This window comes from Rattus norvegicus, chromosome 14 (assembly GCF_021556685.1).
Source record: "Rattus norvegicus strain SHRSP/BbbUtx chromosome 14, alternate assembly SHRSP_T2T, whole genome shotgun sequence".
NCBI lineage: Eukaryota > Metazoa > Chordata > Mammalia > Rodentia > Muridae > Rattus > Rattus norvegicus.
In genome coordinates this window covers 50,465,068-50,478,300 of record NC_141547.1, presented here as the reverse complement: position 1 = coordinate 50,478,300, position 13,233 = coordinate 50,465,068, and positions in this window count along the sequence as shown.

The window sequence follows — 13,233 nt, the reverse complement described above, 5'->3', positions numbered from 1 at the left end:
AAACTCATACAAGCATGTCCCATTGGGAACTCACTGAATTCTATAGAAATTTTGATTCCATTCATGAAAATTTTTCTATATCCCGAACAGTCCACTTATTACTACTGCGGCCTATTGGGAACTAACCGAGTTCACCATGTTATTCAGATTCGGCTCACCAAATTTTTATAAATCTTTAAAAGTACACATATTACAAGAGCAGGCTACTAGGAACTAACTGAATTCACAAAGAAACAGTGTTTCAGTTCGTTAAAACGTTGCTCTATCTTGAATAACAAGCTTATTACATGCGAATCCTATTGGGAACCTACTCAATTCGCAATGATACTTGGATTCCGTTCCTTAAAATGTTGCTCGATATTGAAAAGCAAACTCATACAAGCATGTCCCATTGGGAACTCACTGAATTCCCCTTCGAATTTGGATTCCATTCGTGAAAATTTTCTATATCCCTAATAGTCCACTTATTACTACTGCGGCCTATTGGGAACTAAACGAATTCACGATGTTACTCAGATTCAGCTAACCAAACTTTTAAAAATCTTTAAAAGTACACATATTACAAGAGCAGGCTACTAGGAACTAACTGAATTCACAAAGAAACAGTGTTTCAGTTCGTTAAAACGTTGCTCTATCTTGAATAACAAGCTTATTACATGCGAATCCTATTGGGAACCTACTCAATTCGCAATGATACTTGGATTCCGTTCCTTAAAATGTTGCTCGATATTGAAAAGCAAACTCATACAAGCATGTCCCATTGGGAACTCACTGAATTCGCCTAGAAATTTTGATTCCATTCGTGAAAATTTTTCTATATCCCGAACAGTCCACTTATTACTACTGCGGCCTATTGGGAACTAATCGAATTCACCATGTTACTCAGATTCGGCTCACCAAATTTTTATAAATCTTGAAAAGTACACATATTACAAGAGCAGGCTGCTAGGAACTAACTTAATTCACCAAGAAACAGTGTTTCAGTTCGTTAAAACGTTGCTCTATCTTGAATAACAAGCTTATTACATGCGAATCCTATTGGGAACCTACTCAATTCACCATGATAATTGGATTCCGTTCCTTAAAATGTTGCTCGATATTGAAAAGCAAACTCATACAAGCATGTCCCATTTGGAACTCAGTGAATTCGCCTAGTAATTTTGATTCCATTCGTGAAAATTTTTCTATATACCGAACAGTCCACTCATTACTACTGCGGCCTATTGGGATCTAACCGAGTTCACCATGTTACTCAGATTCGGCTCACCAAATTTTTATAAATCTTTAAAAGTACACATATTACAAGAGCAGGCTACTAGGAACTAACTGAATTCACAAAGAAACAGTGTTTCAGTTCGTTAAAACGTTGCTCTATCTTGAATAACAAGCTTATTACATGCGAATCCTATTGGGAACCTACTCAATTCGCAATGATACTTGGATTCCGTTCCTTAAAATGTTGCTCGATATTGAAAGGCAAACTCATACAAGCATGTCCCATTGGGAACTCACTGAATTCGCCTAGAAATTTTGATTCCATTCGTGAAAATTTTCTATATCCCGAACAGTCCACTTATTACTACTGCGGCCTATTGGGAACTAACCGAATTCACCATGTTACTCAGATTCGAATAACCAAACTTTTAAAAATCTCTAAAAGTACACATATTACAAGAGCAGGCTACTAGGAACTAACTGAATTCACAAAGAAACAGTGTTTCAGTTCGTTAAAACGTTGCTCTATCTTGAATAACAAGCTTATTACATGCGAACCCTATTGGGAACCTACTCAATTCGCAATGATACTTGGATTCCGTTCCTTAAAATGTTGCTCGATATTGAAAAGCAAACTCATACAAGCATGTCCCATTGGGAACTCACTGAATTCGCCTAAAAATTTTGATTCCATTCGTGAAAATTTTTCTATATCCCGAACAATCCACTTATTACTACTGCGGCCTATTGGGAACTAACCGAATTCACAATGTTACTCAGATTCGGCTAACCAAACTTTTAAAAATCTTTAAAAGTACACATATTACAAGAGCAGGCTACTAGGAACTAACTGAATTCACAAAGAAACAGTGCTTCAGTTCGTTAAAACGTTGCTCTATCTTGAATAACAAGCTTATTACATGCGAACCCTATTGGGAACCTACTCAATTCGCAATGATACTTGGATTCCGTTCCTTAAAATGTTGCTCGATATTGAAAAGCAAACTCACACAAGCATGTCCCATTGGGAAGTCACTGAATTCGCCTAGAAATTTTGATTCCATTCGTGAAAATTTTTCTATATCCCGAACAGTCCACTTATTACTACTGCGGCCTATTGGGAACTAACCGAATTCACAATGTTACTCAGATTCGGCTCACCAAATTTTTATAAATCTTGAAAAGTACACATATTACAAGAGCAGGCTACTAGGAACTAACTGAATTCACAAAGAAACAGTGTTTCAGTTCGTTAAAACGTTGCTCTATCTTGAATAACAAGCTTATTACATGCGAACCCTATTGGGAACCTACTCAATTCGCAATGATACTTGGATTCCGTTCCTTAAAATGTTGCTCGATATTGAAAAGCAAACTCATACAAGCATGTCCCATTGGGAACTCACTGAATTCGCCTAGAAATTTTGATTCCATTCGTGAAAATTTTTCTATATCCCGACCAATCCACTTATTACTACTGCCGCCTATTGGGAACTAACCGAATTCACCATGTTACTCAGATTCGGCTCACCAAATTTTTATAAATCTTGAAAGGTACACATATTACAAGAGCAGGCTACTAGGAACTAACTGAATTCACAAAGAAACAGTGTTTCAGTTCGTTAAAACGTTGCTCTATCTTGAATAACAAGCTTATTACATGCGAATCCTATTGGGAACCTAGTCAGTTCACCAAGATACTTGGATTCCGTTCCTTAAAATGTTTCTCGAATTTGAAAAGCAAACTCATACAAGCATGTCCCATTGGGAACTCACTGAATTCGCCTAGAAATTTTGATTCCATTCGTGAAAATTTTTCTATATCCCGAACAGTCCACTTATTACTACTGCGGCCTATTGGGAACTAACCGAATTCACAATGTTACTCAGATTCGGCTCACCAAATTTTTATAAATCTTGAAAAGTACACATATTACAAGAGCAGGCTACTAGGAACTAACTGAATTCACAAAGAAACAGCGTTTCAGTTCGTTAAAACGTTGCTCTATCTTGAATAACAAGCTTATTACATGCGAACCCTATTGGGAACCTACTCAATTCGCATTGATACTTGGATTCCGTTCCTTAAAATGTGCTCGATATTGAAAAGCAAACTCATACAAGCATGTCCCATTGGGAAGTCATTGAATTCGCCTAGAAATTTTGATTCCATTCGTGAAAATTTTTCTATATCCCGAACAATCCACTTATTACTACTGCCGCCTATTGGGAACTAACCGAATTCACCATGTTACTCTGATTCGGCTCACCAAATTTTTATAATTCTCGAAAAGTACACATATTACAAGAGCAGGCTACTAGGAACTAACTGAATTCACAAAGAAACAGTGTTTCAGTTCGTTAAAACGTTGCTCTATCTTGAATAACAAGCTTATTACATGCGAATCCTATTGGGAACCTACTCAATTCACCATGATACTTGGATTCCGTTCCTTAAAATGTTGCTCGATATTGAAAAGCAAACTCATACAAGCATGTCCCATTGGGAACTCAGTGAATTCGCCTAGAAATTTTGATTCCATTCGTGAAAATTTTTCTATATACCGAACAATCCACTTATTACTACTGCCGCCTATTGGGAACTAACCGAATTCACCATGTTACTCATATTCGGCTCACCAAATTTTTATAAATCTTGAAAAGTACACATATTACAAGAGCAGGCTACTAGGAACTAACTGAATTCACAAAGAAACAGTGTTTCAGTTCGTTAAAACGTTGCTCTATCTTGAATAACAAGCTTATTACATGCGAATCCTATTGGGAAACTACTCAATTCACCATGATACTTGGATTCCGTTCCTTAAAATGTTGCTCGATATTGAAAAGCAAACTCATACAAGCATGTCCCATTGGGAACTCACTGAATTCGCCTAGAAATTTTGATTCCATTCGTGAAAATTTTTCTATATCCAAAACAGTCCACCTATTACTACTGCCGCCTATTGGGAACTAACCGAATTCACCATGTTACTCAGATTCGGCTCACCAAATTTTTATAAATCTTGAAAGGTACACATATTACAAGAGCAGGCTACTAGGAACTAACTGAATTCACAAAGAAACAGTGTTTCAGTTCGTTAAAACGTTGCTCTATCTTGAATAACAAGCTTATTACATGCGAACCCTATTGGGAACCTACTCAATTAGCAATGATACTTGGATTCCGTTCCTTAAAATGTTGCTCGATATTGAAAAGCAAACTCATACAAGCATGTCCCATTGGGAACTCACTGAATTCGCCTAGAAATTTTGATTCCATTCGTGAAAATTTTTCTATATCCCGACCAATCCACTTATTACTACTGCCGCCTATTGGGAACTAACCGAATTCACCATGTTACTCAGATTCGGCTCACCAAATTTTTATAAATCTTGAAAGGTACACATATTACAAGAGCAGGCTACTAGGAACTAACTGAATTCACAAAGAAACAGTGTTTCAGTTCGTTAAAACGTTGCTCTATCTTGAATAACAAGCTTATTACATGCGAATCCTATTGGGAACCTAGTCAGTTCACCAAGATACGTGGATTCCGTTCCTTAAAATGTTGCTCGAATTTGAAAAGCAAACTCATACAAGCATGTCCCATTGGGAACTCACTGAATTCGCCTAGAAATTTTGATTCCATTCGTGAAAATTTTTCTATATCCCGAACAGTCCACTTATTACTACTGCGGCCTATTGGGAACTAACCGAATTCACAATGTTACTCAGATTCGGCTCACCAAATTTTTATAAATCTTGAAAAGTACACATATTACAAGAGCAGGCTACTAGGAACTAACTGAATTCACAAAGAAACAGCGTTTCAGTTCGTTAAAACGTTGCTCTATCTTGAATAACAAGCTTATTACATGCGAACCCTATTGGGAACCTACTCAATTCGCATTGATACTTGGATTCCGTTCCTTAAAATGTTGCTCGATATTGAAAAGCAAACTCATACAAGCATGTCCCATTGGGAAGTCATTGAATTCGCCTAGAAATTTTGATTCCATTCGTGAAAATTTTTCTATATCCCGAACAATCCACTTATTACTACTGCCGCCTATTGGGAACTAACCGAATTCACCATGTTACTCTGATTCGGCTCACCAAATTTTTATAAATCTTGAAAAGTACACATATTACAAGAGCAGGCTACTAGGAACTAACTGAATTCACAAAGAAACAGTGTTTCAGTTCGTTAAAACGTTGCTCTATCTTGAATAACAAGCTTATTACATGCGAATCCTATTGGGAACCTACTCAATTCACCATGATACTTGGATTCCGTTCCTTAAAATGTTGCTCGATATTGAAAAGCAAACTCATACAAGCATGTCCCATTGGGAACTCAGTGAATTCGCCTAGAAATTTTGATTCCATTCGTGAAAATTTTTCTATATACCGAACAATCCACTTATTACTACTGCCGCCTATTGGGAACTAACCGAATTCACCATGTTACTCATATTCGGCTCACCAAATTTTTATAAATCTTGAAAAGTACACATATTACAAGAGCAGGCTACTAGGAACTAACTGAATTCACAAAGAAACAGTGTTTCAGTTCGTTAAAACGTTGCTCTATCTTGAATAACAAGCTTATTACATGCGAACCCTATTGGGAACCTACTCAATTCACCATGATACTTGGATTCCGTTCCTTAAAATGTTGCTCGATATTGAAAAGCAAACTCATACAAGCATGTCCCATTGGGAACTCACTGAATTCGCCTAGAAATTTTGATTCCATTCGTGAAAATTTTTCTATATCCCGACCAATCCACTTATTACTACTGCCGCCTATTGGGAACTAACCGAATTCACCATGTTACTCAGATTCGGCTCACCAAATTTTTATAAATCTTGAAAAGTACACATATTACAAGAGCAGGCTACTAGGAACTAACTGAATTCACAAAAAAACAGTGTTTCAGTTCGTTAAAACGTTGCTCTATCTTGAATAACAAGCTTATTACATGCGAATCCTATTGGGAACCTAGTCAGTTCACCAAGATACTTGGATTCCGTTCCTTAAAATGTTGCTCGATATTGAAAAGCAAACTCATACAAGCATGTCCCATTGGGAACTCACTGAATTCGCCTAGAAATTTTGATTCCATTCGTGAAAATTTTTCTATATCCCGAACAGTCCACTTATTACTACTGCGGCCTATTGGGAACTAACCGAATTCACAATGTTACTCAGATTCGGCTCACCAAATTTTTATAAATCTTGAAAAGTACACATATTACAAGAGCAGGCTACTAGGAACTAACAGAATTCACAAAGAAACAGCGTTTCAGTTCGTTAAAACGTTGCTCTATCTTGAATAACAAGCTTATTACATGCGAACCCTATTGGGAACCTACTCAATTCGCATTGATACTTGGATTCCGTTCCTTAAAATGTTGCTCGATATTGAAAAGCAAACTCATACAAGCATGTCCCATTGGGAAGTCATTGAATTCGCCTAGAAATTTTGATTCCATTCGTGAAAATTTTTCTATATCCCGAACAATCCACTTATTACTACTGCCGCCTATTGGGAACTAACCGAATTCACCATGTTACTCTGATTCGGCTCACCAAATTTTTATAAATCTCGAAAAGTACACATATTACAAGAGCAGGCTACTAGGAACTAACTGAATTCACAAAGAAACAGTGTTTCAGTTCGTTAAAACGTTGCTCTATCTTGAATAACAAGCTTATTACATGTGAATCCTATTGGGAACCTACTCAATTCACCATGATACTTGGATTCCGTTCCTTAAAATGTTGCTCGATATTGAAAAGCAAACTCATACAAGCATGTCCCATTGGGAACTCAGTGAATTCGCCTAGAAATTTTGATTCCATTCGTGAAAATTTTTCTATATACCGAACAATCCACTTATTACTACTGCCGCCTATTGGGAACGAACCGAATTCACCATGTTACTCATATTCGGCTCACCAAATTTTTATAAATCTTGAAAAGTACACATATTACAAGAGCAGGCTACTAGGAACTAACTGAATTCACAAAGAAACAGTGTTTCAGTTCGTTAAAACGTTGCTCTATCTTGAATAACAAGCTTATTACATGCGAATCCTATTGGGAACCTAGTCAGTTCACCAAGATACTTGGATTCCGTTCCTTAAAATGTTGCTCGATATTGAAAAGCAAACTCATACAAGCATGTCCCATTGGGAACTCACTGAATTCGCCTAGAAATTTTGATTCCATTCGTGAAAATTTTTCTATATCCAAAACAGTCCACCTATTACTACTGCCGCCTATTGGGAACTAACCGAATTCACCATGTTACTCAGATTCGGCTCACCAAATTTTTATAAATCTTGAAAGGTACACATATTACAAGAGCAGGCTACTAGGAACTAACTGAATTCACAAAGAAACAGTGTTTCAGTTCGTTAAAACGTTGCTTTATCTTGAATAACAAGCTTATTACATGCGAATCCTATTGGGAACCTAGTCAGTTCACCAAGATACTTGGATTCCGTTCCTTAAAATATTGCTCGATATTGAAAAGCAAACTCATACAAGCATGTCCCATTGGGAACTCACTGAATTCGCCTAGAAATTTTGATTCCATTCGTGAAAATTTTTCTATATCCCGAACAGTCCACTTATTACTACTGCGGCCTATTGGGAACTAACCGAATTCACAATGTTACTCAGATTCGGCTCACCAAATTTTTATAAATCTTGAAAAGTACACATATTACAAGAGCAGGCTACTAGGAACTAACTGAATTCACAAAGAAACAGTGTTTCAGTTCGTTAAAACGTTGCTCTATCTTGAATAACAAGCTTATTACATGCGAACCCTATTGGGAACCTACTCAATTCGCAATGATACTTGGATTCCGTTCCTTAAAATGTTGCTCGATATTGAAAAGCAAACTCATACAAGCATGTCCCATGGGGAACTCACTGAATTCGCCTAGAAATTTTGATTCCATTCGTGAAAATTTTTCTATATCCCGACCAATCCACTTATTACTACTGCCGCCTATTGGGAACTAACCGAATTCACCATGTTACTCAGATTCGGCTCACCAAATTTTTATAAATCTTGAAAGGTACACATATTACAAGAGCAGGCTACTAGGAACTAACTGAATTCACAAAGAAACAGTGTTTCAGTTCGTTAAAACGTTGCTCTATCTTGAATAACAAGCTTATTACATGCGAATCCTATTGGGAACCTAGTCAGTTCACCAAGATACTTGGATTCCGTTCCTTAAAATGTTTCTCGAATTTGAAAAGCAAACTCATACAAGCATGTCCCATTGGGAACTCACTGAATTCGCCTAGAAATTTTGATTCCATTCGTGAAAATTTTTCTATATCCCGAACAGTCCACTTATTACTACTGCGGCCTATTGGGAACTAACCGAATTCACAATGTTACTCAGATTCGGCTCACCAAATTTTTATAAATCTTGAAAAGTACACATATTACAAGAGCAGGCTACTAGGAACTAACTGAATTCACAAAGAAACAGCGTTTCAGTTCGTTAAAACGTTGCTCTATCTTGAATAACAAGCTTATTACATGCGAACCCTATTGGGAACCTACTCAATTCGCATTGATACTTGGATTCCGTTCCTTAAAATGTTGCTCGATATTGAAAAGCAAACTCATACAAGCATGTCCCATTGGGAACTCACTGAAGTCGCCTAGAAATTTTGATTCCATTCGTGAAAATTTTTCTATATCCCGAACAATCCACTTATTACTACTGCGGCCTATTGGGAACTAACCGAATTCACAATGTTACTCAGATTCGGCTAACCAAACTTTTAAAAATCTTTAAAAGTACACATATTACAAGAGCAGGCTACTAGGAACTAACTGAATTCACAAAGAAACAGTGTTTCAGTTCGTTAAAACGTTGCTCTATCTTGAATAACAAGCTTATTACATGCGAACCCTATTGGGAACCTACTCAATTCGCAATGATACTTGGATTCCGTTCCTTAAAATGTTGCTCGATATTGAAAAGCAAACTCATACAAGCATGTCCCATTGGGAAGTCACTGAATTCGCCTAGAAATTTTGATTCCATTCGTGAAAATTTTTCTATATCCCGAACAGTCCACTTATTACTACTGCGGCCTATTGGGAACTAACCGAATTCACAATGTTACTCAGATTCGGCTCACCAAATTTTTATAAATCTTGAAAAGTACACATATTACAAGAGCAGGCTACTAGGAACTAACTGAATTCACAAAGAAACAGTGTTTCAGTTCGTTAAAACGTTGCTCTATCTTGAATAACAAGCTTATTACATGCGAACCCTATTGGGAACCTACTCAATTCGCAATGATACTTGGATTCCGTTCCTTAAAATGTTGCTCGATATTGAAAAGCAAACTCATACAAGCATGTCCCATTGGGAACTCACTGAATTCGCCTAGAAATTTTGATTCCATTCGTGAAAATTTTTCTATATCCCGACCAATCCACTTATTACTACTGCCGCCTATTGGGAACTAACCGAATTCACCATGTTACTCAGATTCGGCTCACCAAATTTTTATAAATCTTGAAAGGTACACATATTACAAGAGCAGGCTACTAGGAACTAACTGAATTCACAAAGAAACAGTGTTTCAGTTCGTTAAAACGTTGCTCTATCTTGAATAACAAGCTTATTACATGCGAATCCTATTGGGAACCTAGTCAGTTCACCAAGATACTTGGATTCCGTTCCTTAAAATGTTTCTCGAATTTGAAAAGCAAACTCATACAAGCATGTCCCATTGGGAACTCACTGAATTCGCCTAGAAATTTTGATTCCATTCGTGAAAATTTTTCTATATCCCGAACAGTCCACTTATTACTACTGCGGCCTATTGGGAACTAACCGAATTCACAATGTTACTCAGATTCGGCTCACCAAATTTTTATAAATCTTGAAAAGTACACATATTACAAGAGCAGGCTACTAGGAACTAACTGAATTCACAAAGAAACAGCGTTTCAGTTCGTTAAAACGTTGCTCTATCTTGAATAACAAGCTTATTACATGCGAACCCTATTGGGAACCTACTCAATTCGCATTGATACTTGGATTCCGTTCCTTAAAATGTGCTCGATATTGAAAAGCAAACTCATACAAGCATGTCCCATTGGGAAGTCATTGAATTCGCCTAGAAATTTTGATTCCATTCGTGAAAATTTTTCTATATCCCGAACAATCCACTTATTACTACTGCCGCCTATTGGGAACTAACCGAATTCACCATGTTACTCTGATTCGGCTCACCAAATTTTTATAATTCTCGAAAAGTACACATATTACAAGAGCAGGCTACTAGGAACTAACTGAATTCACAAAGAAACAGTGTTTCAGTTCGTTAAAACGTTGCTCTATCTTGAATAACAAGCTTATTACATGCGAATCCTATTGGGAACCTACTCAATTCACCATGATACTTGGATTCCGTTCCTTAAAATGTTGCTCGATATTGAAAAGCAAACTCATACAAGCATGTCCCATTGGGAACTCAGTGAATTCGCCTAGAAATTTTGATTCCATTCGTGAAAATTTTTCTATATACCGAACAATCCACTTATTACTACTGCCGCCTATTGGGAACTAACCGAATTCACCATGTTACTCATATTCGGCTCACCAAATTTTTATAAATCTTGAAAAGTACACATATTACAAGAGCAGGCTACTAGGAACTAACTGAATTCACAAAGAAACAGTGTTTCAGTTCGTTAAAACGTTGCTCTATCTTGAATAACAAGCTTATTACATGCGAATCCTATTGGGAAACTACTCAATTCACCATGATACTTGGATTCCGTTCCTTAAAATGTTGCTCGATATTGAAAAGCAAACTCATACAAGCATGTCCCATTGGGAACTCACTGAATTCGCCTAGAAATTTTGATTCCATTCGTGAAAATTTTTCTATATCCAAAACAGTCCACCTATTACTACTGCCGCCTATTGGGAACTAACCGAATTCACCATGTTACTCAGATTCGGCTCACCAAATTTTTATAAATCTTGAAAGGTACACATATTACAAGAGCAGGCTACTAGGAACTAACTGAATTCACAAAGAAACAGTGTTTCAGTTCGTTAAAACGTTGCTCTATCTTGAATAACAAGCTTATTACATGCGAACCCTATTGGGAACCTACTCAATTAGCAATGATACTTGGATTCCGTTCCTTAAAATGTTGCTCGATATTGAAAAGCAAACTCATACAAGCATGTCCCATTGGGAACTCACTGAATTCGCCTAGAAATTTTGATTCCATTCGTGAAAATTTTTCTATATCCCGACCAATCCACTTATTACTACTGCCGCCTATTGGGAACTAACCGAATTCACCATGTTACTCAGATTCGGCTCACCAAATTTTTATAAATCTTGAAAGGTACACATATTACAAGAGCAGGCTACTAGGAACTAACTGAATTCACAAAGAAACAGTGTTTCAGTTCGTTAAAACGTTGCTCTATCTTGAATAACAAGCTTATTACATGCGAATCCTATTGGGAACCTAGTCAGTTCACCAAGATACTTGGATTCCGTTCCTTAAAATGTTGCTCGAATTTGAAAAGCAAACTCATACAAGCATGTCCCATTGGGAACTCACTGAATTCGCCTAGAAATTTTGATTCCATTCGTGAAAATTTTTCTATATCCCGAACAGTCCACTTATTACTACTGCGGCCTATTGGGAACTAACCGAATTCACAATGTTACTCAGATTCGGCTCACCAAATTTTTATAAATCTTGAAAAGTACACATATTACAAGAGCAGGCTACTAGGAACTAACTGAATTCACAAAGAAACAGCGTTTCAGTTCGTTAAAACGTTGCTCTATCTTGAATAACAAGCTTATTACATGCGAACCCTATTGGGAACCTACTCAATTCGCATTGATACTTGGATTCCGTTCCTTAAAATGTTGCTCGATATTGAAAAGCAAACTCATACAAGCATGTCCCATTGGGAAGTCATTGAATTCGCATAGAAATTTTGATTCCATTCGTGAAAATTTTTCTATATCCCGAACAATCCACTTATTACTACTGCCGCCTATTGGGAACTAACCGAATTCACCATGTTACTCTGATTCGGCTCACCAAATTTTTATAAATCTTGAAAAGTACACATATTACAAGAGCAGGCTACTAGGAACTAACTGAATTCACAAAGAAACAGTGTTTCAGTTCGTTAAAACGTTGCTCTATCTTGAATAACAAGCTTATTACATGCGAATCCTATTGGGAACCTACTCAATTCACCATGATACTTGGATTCCGTTCCTTAAAATGTTGCTCGATATTGAAAAGCAAACTCATACAAGCATGTCCCATTGGGAACTCAGTGAATTCGCCTAGAAATTTTGATTCCATTCGTGAAAATTTTTCTATATACCGAACAATCCACTTATTACTACTGCCGCCTATTGGGAACTAACCGAATTCACCATGTTACTCATATTCGGCTCACCAAATTTTTATAAATCTTGAAAAGTACACATATTACAAGAGCAGGCTACTAGGAACTAACTGAATTCACAAAGAAACAGTGTTTCAGTTCGTTAAAACGTTGCTCTATCTTGAATAACAAGCTTATTACATGCGAACCCTATTGGGAACCTACTCAATTCACCATGATACTTGGATTCCGTTCCTTAAAATGTTGCTCGATATTGAAAAGCAAACTCATACAAGCATGTCCCATTGGGAACTCACTGAATTCGCCTAGAAATTTTGATTCCATTCGTGAAAATTTTTCTATATCCCGACCAATCCACTTATTACTACTGCCGCCTATTGGGAACTAACCGAATTCACCATGTTACTCAGATTCGGCTCACCAAATTTTTATAAATCTTGAAAAGTACACATATTACAAGAGCAGGCTACTAGGAACTAACTGAATTCACAAAGAAACAGTGTTTCAGTTCGTTAAAACGTTGCTCTATCTTGAATAACAAGCTTATTAC